This window comes from Protopterus annectens, chromosome 12.part0 (assembly GCF_019279795.1).
Source record: "Protopterus annectens isolate FY-2018-M chromosome 12.part0, PAN1.0, whole genome shotgun sequence".
Lineage (NCBI taxonomy): Eukaryota > Metazoa > Chordata > Ceratodontiformes > Protopteridae > Protopterus > Protopterus annectens.
In genome coordinates, this window is record NC_056746.1 from 861,590,862 (window position 1) to 861,610,313 (window position 19,452).

General features: G+C 43.3%; 1 protein-coding gene across 2 annotated transcripts in view; it reads left to right on the forward strand.

Moving 5' to 3' along the window:
• Positions 1-277: 277 nt before the first annotated feature.
• Positions 278-19,452, forward strand: part of DIDO1 (death inducer-obliterator 1) — a 1,822,440-nt gene continuing 1,803,265 nt past the window's right edge. For both annotated transcript variants that reach the window (XM_044089904.1, XM_044089905.1), the window contains exon 1: positions 278-581. The gene's annotated coding sequence lies outside the window, so the exon portion shown is untranslated. The remainder of the gene's footprint in view (positions 582-19,452) is intronic.

Here is a 19,452-nt window from a genome sequence, read left to right on the forward strand (position 1 = left end):
ACGATATGAGCGGCTTCAAATTAAATAAACCAATCAAAATAATGGACATCTTGTTTATTTTTAAACAATGCTATTATTTTCAAAGACAACATACAGAAAGTGTATACGAATTATTTACAAATAGAACGTTATATTTTAATGGCATGACAGCCTTAGCATTACGTAATAACGGCTTAAAAGGTGTTGTATCGCACATTAAATTGTTGCGTTTATAATGTTACGTTGAATAGCAACAACTACTTAAGTTGTCAGTCTTCCAATTTCTAACACTGCCTCCTCGCACTAGTGACGGATACCGTACAATTTATTCCCACAAGTCATTGCAGCACGTCGACTATTTTGATATGTCTTGTTTCTTAAACGTCTATCGGGAACGTGAAACTATTTGGATTTAATATTCATCAGTCCTATATTTTAATATATCCTTTCTTGGATTTACAGAAGGTGACGACGCCGTTGTTGAAAGAAAATAAAAGAACAGATAACCCGTTGAAAAGAAGGACTCGTATGGGAAGTGTATGTCAATGGGTCGGCCCAAGCACTGATGCGGGTTCTCTTGAACTGATCGGGACGTGTAAGGGGTAAGTGCGGTTTATTTTTTATATGTATGACCGTGTTATGCAGTAGTTATGGGGAATATATAGCCTTTATTATATTTTAATATCTTAATTGATCACTACTGTTTTTTTTATCGCTGCAGGAATCAAGGCCCTGTTTGAAGGGCCTAACCTTTTTTTTTTTTTTTCCCTGTCGTAGACTTGTTTGCGTTTATGTGTTTCGCCACTGGGTGTCTTTATATATTTTTTGTTTTATTATACCAACTTGCACTTCATAATAAAATGTATGATCGGTAATATGTCATGGTTGGAGAGATTTTTATTTATACAAGGGGTTGGGTTCCGTGCGCAAGGACCGTACCGCATTGCATATTCTGGGATTGAGCGAGTAATTTCATTTAGACTTGTTTTTTTTTCCTCTCGTTTTGGCAAGTTTGTTATTACATGCATGTTTATTGTACTTTGGGCGTGAGCACCAACAGGGGGCGGAGTTTATTACTATGCATACTCTTGCTGCTGAACGTGCATTCATCCAGTAATTGTAGGTGGAGATTTTTTTTCTCACCTGACTGCCGTTGAGAGACTAGCTTACCTGTTTTATATTCTGTTAAATAGTTCGTATATACGTATTTGTGTATGCATGCGTGTGTTTATATGTTTATATGTGTATGTAACATAGCAGTTACTTACAACATATTTACAGATGAAGAACATAGTACATCAGTAGACAACTAGAATCTTTATCTGTGAAGTACATAACAGACATTAACAAATGTTACAATGAAGTTCCTGCTGTGTAATAAGTACTAGGCTTATGAGAATCTGAGCTTGCTATAATCAAGGTAGTTAGTGGAGTGGAAAGAAAGGTAGTGATTGGATGGGGTGGATGATATTAGAGTGGGAGTTGCAAGGGCATAGCCAGCATGTTTTTAGGTGCGCTTTTAGTAAAGTTTTGAAGTGGGTGCATGATGGTACAGAGGTAATTGTGGTAGGAGTGAGTTCCATAATTTGGCTATGGCGCAAGAGAATAGTGCTTCACCAGCAGAGTTATTGGCTTTAGTGATCTGCAAGTGATTTTTGTTGCATGATCTTAGTGGTCTGGTGGTGCGATAGGGTTGGAGTAGATTCTGGAGGGATGGGACATTTAGTGGATGGTTTACTAGTTTGTGGGCGAGTGAGAGTTGATACCACTGAAGGAGGTGAAGGGAGTTCAAGCCAGCCCAGTTCAGCAAGTGAGAGACTGGTGATTACGGTAGGATGCCCCTGTGGCGAATTTGGCGATTTTGTTGTCTGTAGCTTGTCTAGATCACATTGCCTTAGGTTGGTATGTATTGGAGAGGCATAAAGTAGGGTGGAGATAAGGTGGGAATTTGCTATTGAAATCTTTGCTGCTTTGGTGAGAAATTGCTTATTTCTGTATAATGCTCCTAGTTTTTTTGTGGACTTTTTTTATGGTCATGGATATGTGAATGTCAAATTTTAGTTTGTGTGTTTCCACTCCTAGCAATTTGGTGTGTTCAGTTGGGTATATAGTGTGTTGTCTTTTGCTGTGATGTTAAAGTGAGAGTTGTTTTTGTTTGGGTTGAGTATTAATTGGGCATCGGATAACCATGTTTCAACAGTGGAAAAGGCTTCCTGTGTGACTTTTTGCAGTTTTGGTAGGGACTAGGCTGAGCAGATGGTGGTAGAGTCTTCTGCGTATTGTATGAGTGTGCCATGTTTGGTAGCAGAGGCTAGATTATTGGTGTAAACAGAGAAGAGTAGGGGTCCAAGGATGGATCCTTGGGGAACCCCTATGGAGACAGGTAGTTGGGGAGATATGTCATTCTGCCGTACAACGGATTGTTGGCGGTCAGACAGGTAACTCTGAAACCAGTTGGTGACTTGACTGTGAGAAGGATAGGTTATTGAGGACAGTTTGTGTGGGACCATGTCAAATGCTTTAGATAGGTGTAGGAAAGTAGCAGAGGAGAGAGAGCTATTGTTTTAATGCTGAAAGATAGTGTTAGTAAAGGAGAGTAAGGCAGTGGTGGTGCTATGGTTTGGTCGGAAACCATGCTGAGTACTGGAAAGGAGGTTGTTAGTAAGGAGGTAGTCTGAGACCTGAGAGTGTATGCATCTCTCTAGTATTTTGGAGAGTGGAGAGAGAATAGCTATGGGGTGGTAATTGGTTAGTTCTGCGGAGGGTTCGCCTTTTTGGAGGGGAATTATATGTGATACTTTCCACAGTGTGGGAACGTAACTTTCTGACAGAGATCGGTTAATCAAGATGGATACTGGGTAGGCCAGAGCATCAGCTGCGATTTGTAGGTATTCACTTGGGAGATTGTCTGCTGCTAATTTGGTGGGTTTAAGTTTAGTTAAGAGTTTTTTATGTTGGAGGTAGGTACAGGAGAAAGAGAAGGCAGTGGGGAGATTACTAGTTGAAGGTATGCGTTGGACGGGAGGGGGATTGTATTGTTTAGCTAGTGATAGTATGGTTTGGGTGAAGTGTGTGTTGAATGAGGTAGCAATATTTTCTGAGGAGTGAGGGGTGTTAGGAGGGGTACTGACTTTACCTGGGTGGAGGATGGAGTTTATGGAGGACCAGAATTGTTTGGGGCTGTGTTGTGAGGAGTCTAGGGCAGACTGGTAGTATTGGAATTTGTCCTGTTTTATTAGCTTTTTGACTCTGTTGCATAGTTCTAGGAATTTCTGTCTAGCTGAGGGGGTTTTGGTTTTGCGCCAGTGCTCCCAGGCTTTATCCCTGTTTTTCATTTCTGACTTATGTTTTTCTATAGCCATGGGGAGGGTTGTGCTTTGGTTCTGGAAAATCTTATGGGGGCATGGTAATTTAAGGATGTTCAGGAAGGTGGTATTAAAAAAATTCAACTGCATCATTTAGACTGAGGTACTTTAGAGGATGCCAGTTACATTCTTTGAGGGATGAGATGAATGTGAGTGGGTTAAAGTTTAGTTTTTTATGTATTTGACGGTAGATGACAGGTTTAGTTTGGTATAGGTTTTTTTTTAGTAGGAATGTTGGGGAGTGATCAGTGAGGCTATCTTATAAACAGCCTGTTATATATGACTGGGGCTCTTACTGACTAGTATCCAATCCAGGGTAGTGTGCTTGCTGGAGTTTTTATTTATCCTGGTTGGTGACCGGACTAGTTGGGTGAAGCCATGAAGGTGTACATTTGGTCTGCACTGTAGTGGCAGAACAGGTAGCTTACATCCTTCTAGGTTGGGAACTGCTGATTGAGGGCTCAGTGTCTGTTATTCTAAAAGTGTATTAATTCCGGTTTAAGCACTTGGGCTTTCAGGCCAGTTATTTTACATTAAGAGGGTTCGTGGTCTGCACTGTTGTGGGAGGAGAGGCTGGACTCTGCCCTTCTGAGCTGGGAATTTCTGGTTAAAGGCTTATAGTGCATGCATATCTGAAACTGCTTCTTACTGAAGTTGGTGCGCCTTGTTTGCTGTGGCATAGACTGGATTCGGGCCTGCTGGATCTAGCTTTGTTTGTGTAACTTGAGCACTAATCCAGGCGTTCTCTAAAGTATTCAATTGTATTTGTTACTGCTTGGTAGTAACTCGATTAAAGTGTAGCTATCATTCTAAGTCTTTTGGATTAAGCACTTGGGCTTCAGACCAGTTGTTTTACATTAGGAAGGTTTGTGGAATGCACTGTGGTGGCAGGACAGGTAGCTTTCATCCTTCTAAGTTGGGAACTGCTGATTTGAGAGCCCAGTGTCTGTTATACTTAGTGTATTAGTTCTGGTTTAAGCACTTGGGCTTCAGGCCAGTTATTTTACATTAAGAAGGTTCGTGGTCTGCACTCTTGTGGGAGAAGAGGCTAGACTCTGCCCTTTTGAGCTGGGAATTTCTGGTTAAAGGTTTGTAGTGCCTGAATATTTGAACTGTATCTTACTGAAATTGGTGCACCTTGTTTGCTGTAGCATAGACTAGATCCAAGCATGCTGAATCTAGCTTTGTTTATATGCTTGTTATTTCCCTGGAATGCTAATTCCACCTAATACGCGGCTTCTCAGCGCTTCTGTGGATCACTAGTGATATCTGCATTGCTTACTGTACCTATTTCCTTGTTTCACTTGAAAGAAAGTTACTGTTTGTCATTTTTGCATTTGTTACCTGTAACACATTGCACTTAAGTTACCTGGCACTTGCTCGCTAAAGCAATTATATAAGTCAGCACTAAAAATTAAAAGCACTACACCCTCCCAATATTATTCTAGCATGTCCAAAGGTCAGTTGTCAATCTCCTCTCCAGTCCAGCTGGTGAATCTGGGAATCTTGAAGCAATGTTACAACTGCCTCATGTACACAGACAACCCTCTCCTCCTCCCAACAAATTCCAACACGTGTGAGAGATGCAACCATATAGCCAAACTGGAGGCTAAGCTCTCTCAACTCAGTACTGGCATAACCAGTCAGGAGGAGAAGGAAACCACACTCACTACAATTCCAGTCTCACATAGACCTACCACGACAGCAAACCAAACACATAATCACACAAAAACATACTCTGAGGCTCTAAATAAAGATCTGCCTAAGCAGCAGAGACCTCCAAAGCAGACACCCAAGCAACTGCTACCCCAAAACAAAACACGTGCAACACATCTCACAAAGCCAATGTGCTGAACAGTCACAGCCCTTAAGACTAAACAACACACCTGATAACACTTGTAATAGGTGACTCTATCTTCAGGCACACTGCCGTCCCGCTGGACAAGGAGTGGGTCACGGTGAGCAGCCTGTCTGGCGCTACGATCCGCCACGTAACACAAGCACTCGGGTCACTCCAAGGCAAGTACAAATATGACTCAGTCATTGTCCATGCTGGTGTGAATGACCTGAGACGTACCTCCCTGGACTACATGAAAAGAGACATAAAGGAGCTCTCTGAGCATGTAGCCCAGGCCGGTATGACCCTGACCTTGAGTAGCATCTTACCCTCACCAAGAATGATGCCACAATATGAAGACAAGATGATCAATTTAAACAATTGGCTTATACTGGTGTCATTCAAAGGGGATCCAATACCTGTCAGCTTGGGATGATATGCTCGACAAGCCACGATGCTTCGCTAGGGACGGCTTGCACCTGTCACCCCTGGGCTTTCGGATATTGGCAAAGGCTCTTGCTACCCCCATAGTGCCTTTTTTAGGCAAGGCTCAAAAGACAAACCCACCTCCATAGGTATCACAAGGAATAAGAAACTAAGAGTAATGCTACTCAACGCCAGAAGTCTAAACCTCAAGATGCACGCACTCAAAACTCTCCTTAGCATGGAGAACATCGATATCTGTGCAGTAACAGAAACCTGGTTCAGGGCTCCCGAGAGCACCCCAGCACTACCAGGTTATACCTCGTACCATGCTTTTCGACCCCAAAACTTGGACCGAACCACAAAAGGAGGGGGAGTATCGATATTCATCAAAGATACCCACACCTCCAGGTTGGTGGCAAAGCACGAAGCATCCGAGACTATCCATGTGCAACTAACAGTGGGTAAAACTGCCTTCCAGTTTATAGCCTGCTACAGACCACCCTCCCAAACCCAGGAACCCCACTCGGCCTTTCTGAGAACACTGGAAAATATGAAGGTCTCTCCAAACACCATTATATTGTGCGACTTCAACTACCCAAACATAGACTGGGAGCATTACTCTAGCTCCAACACCCTAGCCCAAAGGTTCCTAGAATTTATAAACTTGAATGCTATGGAACAACTTGTTACCACTCCCACAAGAGGGGAAAACATACTGGACCTGATCATCACCAACATGGGGACTCTATGCTCCAGACCAGAAGTGTATCCCTCACTGGTAAGATCAGACCATAAACTAATCTCACTGGATATTCACATCCCGACCCCACCCCCTGCCCAGAAAACCACAGTGAAAAACTTCTCTAAAGCAAATTTCACACTCCTCAAAACTGAGGTGGAATCCTTCAAAGCCCCCGGGCCTGTGGAAAATACGGCTCAGACCGCAGAATCCTTTATAAACGCATTCTATGAACACCTTCAGGAATGCATGGATCATGTGATCCCAAATAAAACCAAGACCCAATCCTCCAAAGGTAGACGTCCTGTCTGGTGGACCCCAGCCATAAACAAACTATACAATAGAAGGAGGAAACTACTAAATGATAGAGCAAAATCCCAAAAAGCGAAGGCATCACTGATCAGTGTTGGCAAAAAACTATGGGCACTCATAAAATTGTCTAAGGCCAGCTTCGAGAGAAAAATTGCACAGGACACTAAGGATAATCACAAGGCTTTCTTTAGTTATGTTAGGAACCTGGGTGGTAATTCCCAGATATGCTCAGAATTTGTCCAAAATGACAAAAAATACACTCAACCCACAGACATTGCCAACATCCTAGCTGACAGGTTCAGCGCAAACGCCCCCCCCCCTTCCCCACTAAAAGGGCAAATATCTATCCCAGCAGAGTGCTGCCCCCCTGACATCTCAGATGCTCAGGTAAGAGCCGACCTCTCCAAAGCAAAAAACACAGCATCAATGGGACCAGATGGTGTCCCGGGCTGCGTCCTACATGAACTCCAAGAAGAGCTAAACCCAAACATAAACTACTGTTCAATCTCAGCCTTACTACAGGATATGTGCCCAAAGAGTGGCGTACAGCAACAGTGGTCCCTCTCCATAAAAGTGGTGCCTCAACGGATCCTGGAAACTATCTCCCCATAAGCCTGACTAGCTTGGTCTGCAAAGCTATGGAAAGGATCATCATGGACCTCATAAATAAAGATATTGGGGACCTACAGACACTGGATCCTACAGTTCGGCTTTAAGGGCAGATCCTGCCTCTTAAACCTGGTTGATTTCTTTGAAACAGTCACCAAGGCCATTGATGAGGGGAAGGTGGTCCACACAGCCTACCTGGACCTCACTAAAGCCTTCGATACAATACCCCACTCGGGCATTATAGATAAGCTCACCAGCTGAAATATAAACCCCTATGTCACTAGATGGATTGCAAACTGGCTCAAGGACAGAACCCACTTGGTTAGAATTGCTGGAGCCATGTCAGACTCCAAACCAGTTACAAGTGGTGTCCCACAAGGCTCAGTCCTGGGACCTCTCTTGTTCGGTATATATTTCTCGGAGGTACAGACCAACACGGAAGGACTGTGGCTGACCAAGTCCGCAGATGACTGCAAACTGGGCGCCATAATCGACTCTCCAGCCGACACAAGCATCCTCCAAAAGGGCCTCATAGAAACAGACAACTGGTGCCAGAGCCATGGCCTCAAGCTAAATGCCAAAAAGTGTGTAGTCATCCCCTTTGGCAAAAACAAAGTGCCCACAAATTACCACATGGGTGGTAATCCATTAAGTACAGAAGAAGTAATTAGGGACCTGGGGACCCAAGTTGATAGCAATCTCTCATTTGACAACCACGTGGCCAAAGTGGTTAGAAAAACATTTTATATAGCCCACCTAATCATGAAGGGATTCACATCTAGATCAGGGGAGGTCATCGTGCCTCTTTACTCATCCCTCATCAGGCCCATAATTGAGTACAATGCCCCTTTTGGGATGTACCTTACCAGACACCTGCAGCAACTGGAAAGACCCCAAAAGTACCTCACCAAGAGGATCAAAGGGCTCAAACAGATGCCATATGCTGCCCGGTTAAAGAAACTCCAGCTCTACTCAGTGGCATACCGCCTGTTCAGAGGCGATCTGTGCCTGATGTATAAAGCCATGTCCAACCCAGAATTAATGGACATGCTGCACCTCGGAAAATCCAAATCTCATCGAGCTACGCGCTCGAGAGACTTGAACCTCAGCACTGAAATAAATAGGACATGCTGGAGGGACAGTTTCATAACACAGAGGTTCCCTTCACTCTGGAATAAAATCCCAGTCCAGGTTAGGCAGAGTCCCTCATTGACTCTCTTCAAGAGGAATCTTGATGAGTGGATGGGAGATCGTAGGTTTACCCCCGGGTATCACTTCTGTGTCACTGTTAGAGGCACAGTATACTAACATCGAAAAACACATTCTGGCTAGGCTTATAAATGCCCTAGGGCAGATAGCCTAGTATGAACCTATGGGTTGGATTGTTGCCAGAACATGATTGCCAGTCAATATTGAAATCACCTAAGATGATAGTTTCTTGGGGGAGATGGTGGGTAGATCAGCTGAGGAGGTTTTCTAGTGGAGGGATGTTTTGGCCAGGTGGGAAGTAGCATCCAATTATGTTGATGGCTTTGTTTTGGTTAATTTTGAGGTTGGTATATATTATTTCTTCATTGCCTATTTGTGGAGCTGATGATTTTAAGATCTGGATGTTTAGATGCTGTTTAAATATTATAGCTACACCACTTCCTTTTTTGTTTAGCCAGTCTACTCTTAGTATGCCATAACCTGTAGGGAGCATTTGATCACTGGTAATGTGAGGTTTTAGCCAGGTTTCTGTCAGGGTGACTATATCTGGGGAGTACAAGTCTATGGTGGCATGGAGTTCATGGACTTTGTTGGATATACTTCTAATATTTAGGCTTAGTAGAAGGAAGTCACTTGGCTTTCTATTGGCTGTAATATGGGAGAAGTTGTGGTTTCTAGTCTTATGAGGATTGGGGTTGGAGATGGTAGGGCCAGGGTTGGGGTGGATGTCTCCACTTAGGGCTAGTTTTGATATGCATGAGATTATTAGTTTTCTCAGTTTTTGAATGGGTTTGTTTATAAGGGAAACTTTATGATTGTGCTCTGTGGGTAATAGGTATGGTGGGAGGGTTACTATGTTTAAGTTGTAGGGATGCTTTATGTTTGAGTAATATAGTTTGTAGAATATGTGGAGGGTGCATAGGGAGGGGAGCTGAGTGTGGGTGAGATATGAGTGGTGGTGTGAGTAGTAGTATAGTGGTTGAGTGGAGGAATGATGGAGCTTTGGTAGGATGTAAGATATGCAAGGAGAGTGCATGCAGTGAGCATAGGAAAGGTATGCTTGTACATGTTAGTTGAGGTGTGATAGTAGTGGGAAGATGGAGGTAGTGTTGGGTTAGTGCTGTGGTTGGCTATTGGAAAGATGGGAGGGTTTGAGTGCAATAAAGGTGGGACCACTGGGGGCGGGAGGGAATGGGGGCAGGGTGTGGAGCGAAGCGGGTAGAGACCCTGTTAGTTGCTCGTATGAGGGGAGCGAAGTGGGTACAGACCCTGTTAGTTGCTCGTATGAGGGGGCTGGAAACCATCACAAAGCAAAGACAAGTATGTGTTAAGAAACAATCACAATTGACCAAGGACTGCTCTGAAACTTTAATTTCTTAACTTCTCAGGTGGAAAAACAGGGTAACCTTGTATCAGTAGGCTACTGTGGTCATAATTTAAATTAACAAACACACAGTATTGATCAGTTATGGATACTATTTGCTAACAGAAGGGAATAAGAGAAAGTGGAAGGTGTGTGTGTGTGTGTGGGGTGGGTTGCTTACAAATCAAAGCCGAGTGCTCTCCAGGGGCAAATGAATATTGGCTCAAACAGGTAGACACATACTCAAAGTTAACTGTAGCTGTTTGCTGACAGTTCAGACCAGCACTGCGCTTTTCTTACAAGAATGTTAAAGGTGGTACCGCAGTTGAATACTTAAGAGTGGTGTTAGGTTCAAAGTTAACTGTAGCTGTTTGCCGTTTTCTGTGGAATGTTCTTCCCGTCTACATGAAGCGAAAGTACTTGTATTTGAAAAGAAATTTGATGAAGCGCTGAGAAATCACACATTCGTCGCAGTTTTGCACACATGCCCCTCATGCATAGAGACAAGGAAATGTCCCACCTTGTCTTTGTTCTGCCTTTGTCTGGGTTATTTTTACTTCAAAATAGGAGTACAACAAAGTCCATCTAGAAATGTAAATGTCGAACTGTGTATGTATATTTTTTATATATATTGTGTTTTGTTTACCTGGGTAGATCGCTGAGTTGCTGGATCATTTGTTGGTTTATGCTGGACAGGGAGTGTGTAAACGGCAAACGCACATTATAACATGAACGAAGAAAATGTAATGCATTCATAAGCGTGGTTACTTGCAGTAGGTACTGTCCAGAAATATGGGGTGCATATTGAGTAAAGTGTACTTGTAGTGTGTGTGATTTTGTGAAGTAGTTGATAATGTAAGAAAGTAGAATTAAAAGGTGGTTATACTAGAGCTTAGAATGTGATACGATGTACGAGTTAATGTGACAGGTGAGTAGTCATAACTGTAAGGAGATGTAGAGTTTATATGATAGCTTCTTTTGAAGCATGTACAGTTTTTTACGAAGCTTCTGTAAATATAAATATTTTGAGCTAAAATTAGAGTTATTGAAAAAGGGAGACGGGCATCTTATTGGTCAGCTAATTGTTGGATGGGAATACTGATGAAAACGGAACAAGCTACCCATCTATGTCAAGCAAAGTTCTTCATTGGCACTCTTCAAGAAAAAATCTTGATGAGTGGATGGGAAATAGGAAATACCCCTGGGGATCACTTCAGTGTCTCTGCTGGTTAGTGGCACAGGAAAATAACTTTCTTGGGTGGCGTAAGCTATGGTACCTTGCTGGCTAGGCTTACGTAGGTCTTTGTGCCAATAGCCTAGTTCCTACCTATGAACCTATAACATAGACAGAAGAAAGTAAAACACAGTTTCTATCGACTCAGAGCTGGGTTCTTAACAAAACGGGCCCTCACTGAAACCCGTCCTGCCTTTGTTTAACTTTTAAGGCTTGCTGCAACATATGTCACTGAGGTTTGGGAAACTCTTATGGTGGTGTCCTTACAAAAATGGGGTTTACTAGAAACTTTGGGAATTACAGGCCCATTGGCCAAATTTACAAGGCAAAGGAATCCTTAACTGTTGTATGTAAAATAACCCAACAGAAGTTATGAAAACACATTTATTCCTTGATAATTGGACCTGTTGATTCTCCGTATGATTCATTCTAAATGTTCTTATAACTGTTGGCTAGTTACAAGTATGAATTCTGAATTGTATGGAAAAATGTATAAACTCACAGTGGCGTTTTTCTCCCCGGGTCTCCACTGAAAACAAGCCAAATGCTCAGTTGGACTAACCTGGTTAACAAATGTAAAATAAATAAATGTGCTGCCTGACATCTTAAGCTATGATATTAAACATGCCATGATAGATTTGCAGTAGTTTTGATTTTTGTAGACATAAGCTCATGGATATAGATGCACCTGGGTAAATTTCTTTTGAAAAGGTTTACAGGGCAGTAGGTATTGGCCACTCTGTCCATACAGCAATTGATGCTGTATACCCCATACTGGCATTATCGGCACAGTAAAAGTAGTAGAGAGAGACTTTTTAAGAGGTAGGATGGATTACGAGCTGGATGAACGATGCAACTTGAACAAGTAATCAGTGTTTACCCTGGCTCACTGTTGGGGCCATGTTTTGTTTTTTTTGTTATGTACTACTTTAACCTCCGTGTCACAGGTCTTTTTCGGTGGCTAACCAGTTATACTAATGATCTACCGTTAGCTAGCTATCACCCCCCCCAAACATTTTACGGTTATCTAACAGTGTAGTACCTCACAGGATGCGCAGTAGCAAACCCTGCCCCTAAACGCCCACAACTTACATTGCAACGTTAATAGTAATTAGCTGTAATATTGCAAAAGCATTGTAATATACCTTCTAACCGAATTTATCAACACCAAAAATCGAACTAAAAAGCATTTTAATATAGCTTCTAGCAGAATTTAGCGAGGACAATTAATCATGAGACAGTCATCCAAACATGCAGTGTTACTTCAGCAAAACAGTTAACTGGGCAGAAGGCAAAAATAAGCAGGAAGTGGAAGGAACGCTTCCATTCAAAAAGTATTGACCACAAAATCTGCCTGATCTAGAGAAAGAAATTAGTCAATGTAATATTGAAATTGGGTAACTTCTTTCAGTAAAACAAATCCTAACAAACCTATTCATAGTGGAATTTTGTGCTTGGTGGTGTGTGGACATTTAGCTTAATGTACAAAGGTGTATGCTGCATAGTCCGTGAGACACTTAGTTGTGTGAACTACAGCAGTAAACTGCTTGTGGGTTATACAAATTAACACTTTTTACAGGAAGACTTGAAAGCAAAAGTGATTACCAAACTGTTCAAATCAATCCCCATTCTGCCACGGATGGCAGGAAAGAGCCAGAACTGCCTTAACTTCTATATTTTGGAGTTGGACGTCGTCTGCCACTGATATTATTGTGGGGCTTCCCATGTGAATGGTCACTTGCTTGAAAGTTTCATTTTGTTCTGTTTTCCATATTACTAGGTCTTGAAGGACAAGCAGATGCAAGACTTTAAGTATCACCGACATTGAGCTGCTTTCAAACAACAAAAGCAACGCGGTACTATAAGCAGCACTGACTTTACATCAACAGCACATTTCGTCTGCTGCCCCATTAATGGAAAAGTACCAAAAAAGCGTATAGAAACACCGGACCGACAATTTAATCAGTATCGGCATTAAAACACAACATTGTGTGTTTCAGATTAAAAGCTTAAAGTGCTATAACTCGTATCTTTTGTTGATACAAATTTTTGGGGTATAATGGGAAAGGAGGATCACTCGCTGTCACTCAAATGTGCGTTGACATGCCAATCATTATGGACGCGCCCTAACCTGCGCAGTACAGCCCGCGAGGTACTACACTGTTAGATAACCCATTTTACATAACTTATCTATCCGGATATTGTTTGTTAAGCATTATTTAGCTCATTCAAATCCTGCCTGTTAAACCTCATTCTTTCTCTACATATATTCCTGCAATTCCCATTTTTTCCTGTGTAGTTTGCTCCTTCCCTTTTCCAAAGATCCCAATTCAAGTTGTTCTATTACTATAGTCAGTACTTCTAGTAAAGTTAGTCTAGACTTTGATTTCTGTTTTCTAGTTTATTTCTTTTGGAAGCTGCCATAATTACACCCAGCAAGGCTTTAGGCTATCATTCTCTCTCTTCCCACATGTGATAATGGAAGTGCTTTGGCAAGAACTAGTCCTTAAAAACCAAATGTGCACAGAGAGAGGACTCTAAATAAAAAAAAATAATAAATGCAGTATTGTCAACTTTGGGAAACGCCCCTCGTGCCCAAAGGTTCATGATTAAAAAAAAAGATTGGCATAAAAACCCTTTGCTACCAAAGCAGATTAGAAGCCTTATCCATGCATTTTGCCTCTTAGATTCCTACGTGCTGTACATTTCACATTATGTGCTGTGGATCTCATCCTTAAGTTTTATTTAATTTCACAGGATGAACGTGTGCATAAGCACCTGACCCAATGATTTTGAAATTCCACTAAAATATAAGTAAACATTAGAGGGTTAGGTTCATTGCCAAGAAATTTCCCTTTTTCTGGATAGATTGCTTGTGCATGTAAAGTGCCAACCTTACCTCCTTAACAGTAACAATGATTGGGTGGGTTCTTAATATGCTTTTTCCCTTCTGGAAGTGGGTGGTGCATTTTGCGAAGTTAGTGTTTGGTAAGGTGTACATGGTTTTCAGAGTTCATACATTTCTAGAAATGAAAACTGCCCATTTTGATATGTTTCAGTTGAAAATTTTGTACATCATTTGTATTGCGTCATTGTTAGTCAAATGTTACAACGCTCATTTTAATTCCTGCCTATCCTTCTTCCAAAACATTATTCTGCATGTATTGTTCCTGCAATTCCCTTTTTTTCATTGTTGCTTATGTAATATGTTCCTGTCCTTTTGTAAAGATTCCATCTCCATTACTAATATTCACCATTTCTAGTGTAGCTAGATTTAGCCTTTGATTTCCATTTTCTAGTCATCACTTTTTGCAGCCACCAGAATTGAAAAGGACCACTACGGGCAAATGAAAAAGCATATAATCTGATGTTGTAAATCTTTATTATTTTCTGTTGAGACCTCTGTTCTGTCCTCGGAACTGATACGGCTGTTTCCCAGCTCGCGCAAGCCAAAAACTCTCAGCTAAGAACCTACCCACAATGCCCCTCTCCTAGATACTCCAGATCTCGTTTGCCATGTTCCTAGTCAGATGTGCTCAGTTTCTCTTCAAAATTATTTAACTTTTAGTCAAGTTAGCCTTTTCTTACTGTCGCCTATTTCCTACCCTTTTCCTTGGTAATTTTATTTTTTTTTGCCTTTATTGGTACTGTCCCCCTCTCCTGTCTTTGACAGACCTTTCCTTTCTACTATTTTAAAAAAAATAACATCACTGGTATTTTCTCCCTTATTTTTTTCTGTAGGATAGCCTTGTTGCCTTACCCATGTCAGACAAAGCTAAGATGGGTTGTAAACAGTGTGACAGGTGTGGACATAAGATGCCTAACTCTGATACACAGGTTCATTGTGTCTACTATTTGGGCGTGAATCATGTTAGTGACTTTGTGCTAGTTTTAGTAATTGTACACTAGCAGAACGTAATAATAAACTTATCTTAAAAGGTTTACTCAAGACACCTTTTACAGAGGCTCTATTTGGGTTGGAGGTCTTGCCCCCTCCAAAGACCAAAAAACATAAGGAAAAACGGATTACTCGAGAAACCTTTTTCGGAGGCTCTATCTGGGTTGGATGTCCCCCCCCCCCCTCCAAAGACCAAAAACATAGTGACAAACGGAGTCACTCTGTTCCTGCATCTGTCAGTTTCAAAACCGAGTCGGCTCCGTGCTTCCTCGGCGCAGACCTCTTCGGCACCAGGTGTTGTGTCTTCTCCCTTGGTGCCGTCCATGATATTCACCCCCTATTTTGGCACCGACCTTGGCACCACTGACTTCGGTGCCATTCCTTGGATCCGACATTGGCTCCGATGACTGTACCTGCTTCGGCACCATCCCCAGCCACTGTGCCGACAGTTTTCTTCGGCTCCAAAACTTGAATATCTGCCAAGGACAAGATACCTCCGGTGCATACGGTCTCTATGCCGACAGCAATGTTTTCCCTGTTGGCACTGTCCACCCTTGCTGCATCGGCTCTGGTGGAACCAATGCTCTCCTGAAACAGTGCTTGGACAATCTGTACCTTGGTATCTAGCCTGGCACTTATTTTCTTGCTGGTGCCATCTGTCCATGGCTCCGATGGCTTCCAGTTCTCTTGCTTCTCTCCCAACCCTCTCTTTTGGGACCCCAGGCATGGGAGTCACAAGAACCCCCTTTGAAGGAAACCCCTTCTCCAGAGTCGTCCTCAGAAGATCTCACGGGGGAGCCACCCCGGAAGTACCGGAGGAATCTATCACCAAAGACACTGATTGTGATGAGGGGGAGGGTCCCCATGGTCTCCCCCAGACGACATCTCATTCAGAGACATTCTCGAAATCCTCAAGCAGTGGGGAGACGAAGTCTTATAACCCTTCTTCTTCTAAGGAATCTGTGTTCCTGCAGGCCTTCTATGCCCAGCCATCTACTTTCTGGGTGACCCCACCGGCAGATGACCTTGTTAAACTAATTGTGCAGCGTGCCTGGAAGGCCCCGGACAACATAGAACCTGTCCCTCTGAGGCCAGGCAAAATTTTTATCTACACCTTAAGGCCAGCCCCACTGGTCCTAGCAGTTGATAGTTGATTCTGTGGTCGTGGCAGCGGCCACCGAGGGAACTGGCAGAAGATAGTTCCACCGTCCATCCTCCAGAGAGTCCCGTACCATGGACGGACTAGGGAAGCGGACCTATGCTTCAGTGACCTTTGCCATTCGGTCGCTGAATTATCCGGTACACTTTACTTGCCTCCAAAGAGACCTAATTTCTGAAATGTCTTCCTCTTTGGTGGGGTACTGCCTGATGAACTGTGTGACACTGTCATCTCGCAGCTAGCTACCCTTGAATCCATCTCAAACTCCTTGATGCGTTTGATATCTCACACTGCCGAGGGGGCAGCTCGAGCTGCCGCATCTGGTGTTGTCATGAGACGTAATGCTTGGATGCGGTTGTGTGATTTCGCAGACCCCTTTAAATCTTTCTTTGTTAACGCATAGGTCGACAACTCTGCACTTTTTGGACCCAAGGTACGTGACACACTTGCACGTAGTGAGAAGACTGAAAGACCTTGTCTGCTGTGGGCATACGCTTTTCCAACCCCCTGAGACCCTACTCCAGGAACCAGAAGGGGGGAAACATATATGGTTCAAGAAATCCCAAGGATCCTTGGGATTTCTTGGTGAACAATCCCCGCCTGGGACAGAGGGAGCAACTCGTATGGAAGATGCCCCTTTCGGGGTAGAGGGGGTCCATGTAACCAGGGAGCCAGAGATTTTCTCTGGCAGACCCTACCAGTGCTCCTGAGTAGCTGCCAGATTGCTTTCCTCTGGAAGCAGTCAGGTGTAGTTTCTCTCTGCATCTACCAGCCTGGCATCTTATTACTACCTATCTTTGGGTGCAGAGAATAATATCCAGAGGCTACCAAATAGAAAAACTGCTAAGAAAAAGGGTAATCCAACCAGTTCCACCAGAACAGACAGGATCCGGGTTTTATTAGAGGTTCTGTTTAGTGCCACAGAAGACAGGGACTGGAAACCAATCCCGGATCTTGGTCTACTGAACAAATTTATCAAACCTCAAAAATTCCGGATGGTCGCAGTACAGTCCATTCTTTCCTTCCTAGGGAGGGACAATTGGATGTGTTCTGTAGACCTACAGGATGTGTACTACCACATAAAGATGGATCACCTCTCCAGGAGGTTTCTCCGCTTCCGTCTGGGAGCCAATCACTACCAGTTCAGGGCACTACCATTCGGTCTCTCAACAGCCCCCCCCCCCCCCGAATGTTCACCAGATGTATGGCTGTTGTGGTAGCCCATCTTCGACTACAAGGATTCCAGGTGTTTCCCTATCTAGACGACTGGCTCCTTACCACTCCAACCAGGAACCTCCTAGTCCGCAGTCTCTCTTACACTCGAGATCTCACTCTCTCTCTTCTTGGGGATTACAATCAACAGACATATCTCAGATGTTTCCAACGAAGACACTGGAATTTATTAGAGCAGTCTTCAACATAACATCCTGTCAAGCTTCTCTTCCCCCCTCGCAGGCTTTTCAAGATAAGACACCAAATTCAAGACCTCTTCCTCGCATGTTTGTACCAGCACATCTTGTACTTTAACTCTTGGGCTCCATGGCAGCTGCCATTACTTTGGTACCACTGGCAAGACGGCACATGAGAATCCTGCAGTGGCTCCTTTCCGCACAATAGTCGTTAACCCGTCCACTCAACCACATGATACGCCTTACAAACCGCTGCAAGGAGAAAATGCTATGGTGGATGGAGCCGCAAAAGTATCTTTGGTGTCGACCGTTCTGTCTTCCTCAACCCACGGCGACCACGGACACTTCACTATTAGGGTGGGGGGGCATTTTCAGGGAAAGACTGTCCACAGCACCTGGACCCTCCTTGAGGCCAACTTGCACATAATGTTCTGGAACTGAGGGCAGTTCTCAGCGTTGCAAGTGTTCCATGCATCCCTGTCTTCGGGTACCATTGCACTTCAGTCAGACATGTCAGTCGTCTGGTATGTCAACAAACAAGGTAGAGCCCGATCTTACCCCCTGTGTCGGGAAGCCATGAGGATTTGGCACTGGGCGATAGCTTCCAATCGTTTATAGCAATGCACATTCCCGGGAGTTCCCACCTTTTTGCGGACAATCTTGAGCAGGAACATCCTGATGCCCAACGAATGTTCCCTCAACCCTGTAATAGCAGCTCAGATCTTCCAACATTGGGGCAAGCCTTGCTGCAACCTGTTTGCCTCCCACCATGAATTACAAATGCAGGAGCTATTTTGCCTTGACACCCCCCAGGGGAACCCCAAGGGACGCTCTAACACACGATTGGACACCGGGTCTTCTGTATGCCTTTCCCCCATTTCCCCTCATTCCAAAATTTCTCGAGAAAGCTCAGAGGTTGAAAAGCAAAGTGATCCTTATTGCTCCCTGGAATGGGTAGCTATAGTCCCTTTTGATTTACGGATGTGCAGCAAATTAATTTGGTTTGGGTCCGAGGTAGTTTTTTAAGCCAGGTGCAAGTCTCCCCTACGACTTTTATAAGATACTGAGTTTAGTGATGGAGACTAGTCTCTGTCGGGTACATGCTGGGGTCCCTTGATCTTCTTCTTTGTTAGAAATCTCTGAGGTCTCTCCAGTTGCTTTGTATGGTGCATTCTGAAAGGGGAGTTGACTCAATTGTTGGCCTGATTAGTGACCAGTGTTAGAGGGGTTACCAGTGTAGAGGGGTTATTACCTCCTTTTGCTGTAGAGGCGATGTCTTTGCTAATCAACTGTGTGATATGTAGAAAGCTTTCATTACTACACTAGTCACATGGTGGTCAAAGTTAATATTGTGATCCCAGATCTCTTACCACTTCATAGGTGCATATAATATTGTTGTCAATTTGATAGTGTGAAGGGACATTGTTTTTACCGAAGGGAATGATGATGCATTTCTTTGCATTCAGTTTGAGACTGCGACTAAGACACCAGTTGTTGGTATGCTCAGGACCCTCCTGAAGTATACTGACATCATTTGGGGATTCAGTGATGGCACTCAGTTTGCAGCTGTCCGCAAACTTGGTCAGCCACAATAACTTAGCTCTGAAATACCCCTTCCAGTAAAACAAGGTGGTTTGGTTATTACATGTTTGGAGGATAACTTAATCCCACGTGACTGTCTTCCTTTTCCCCTTCCAGATAAATCCTTGAACTCTTAATTGCAGTCCACCGTTTCTCTGATTTTAAAAAGAAAAATATGCCCAATCTGTGTATAAAACTAAGTGGTAAAAAACATTTTCACTGCTTATATCCTACTTTCCACATCCATAAGAGTTTCCACTTTCTCAATTTTTGTATTTTTTTTTTCAGTGTCTTCCAGCATGTCCATAAGTTGTCATAACAGAATCTTATTT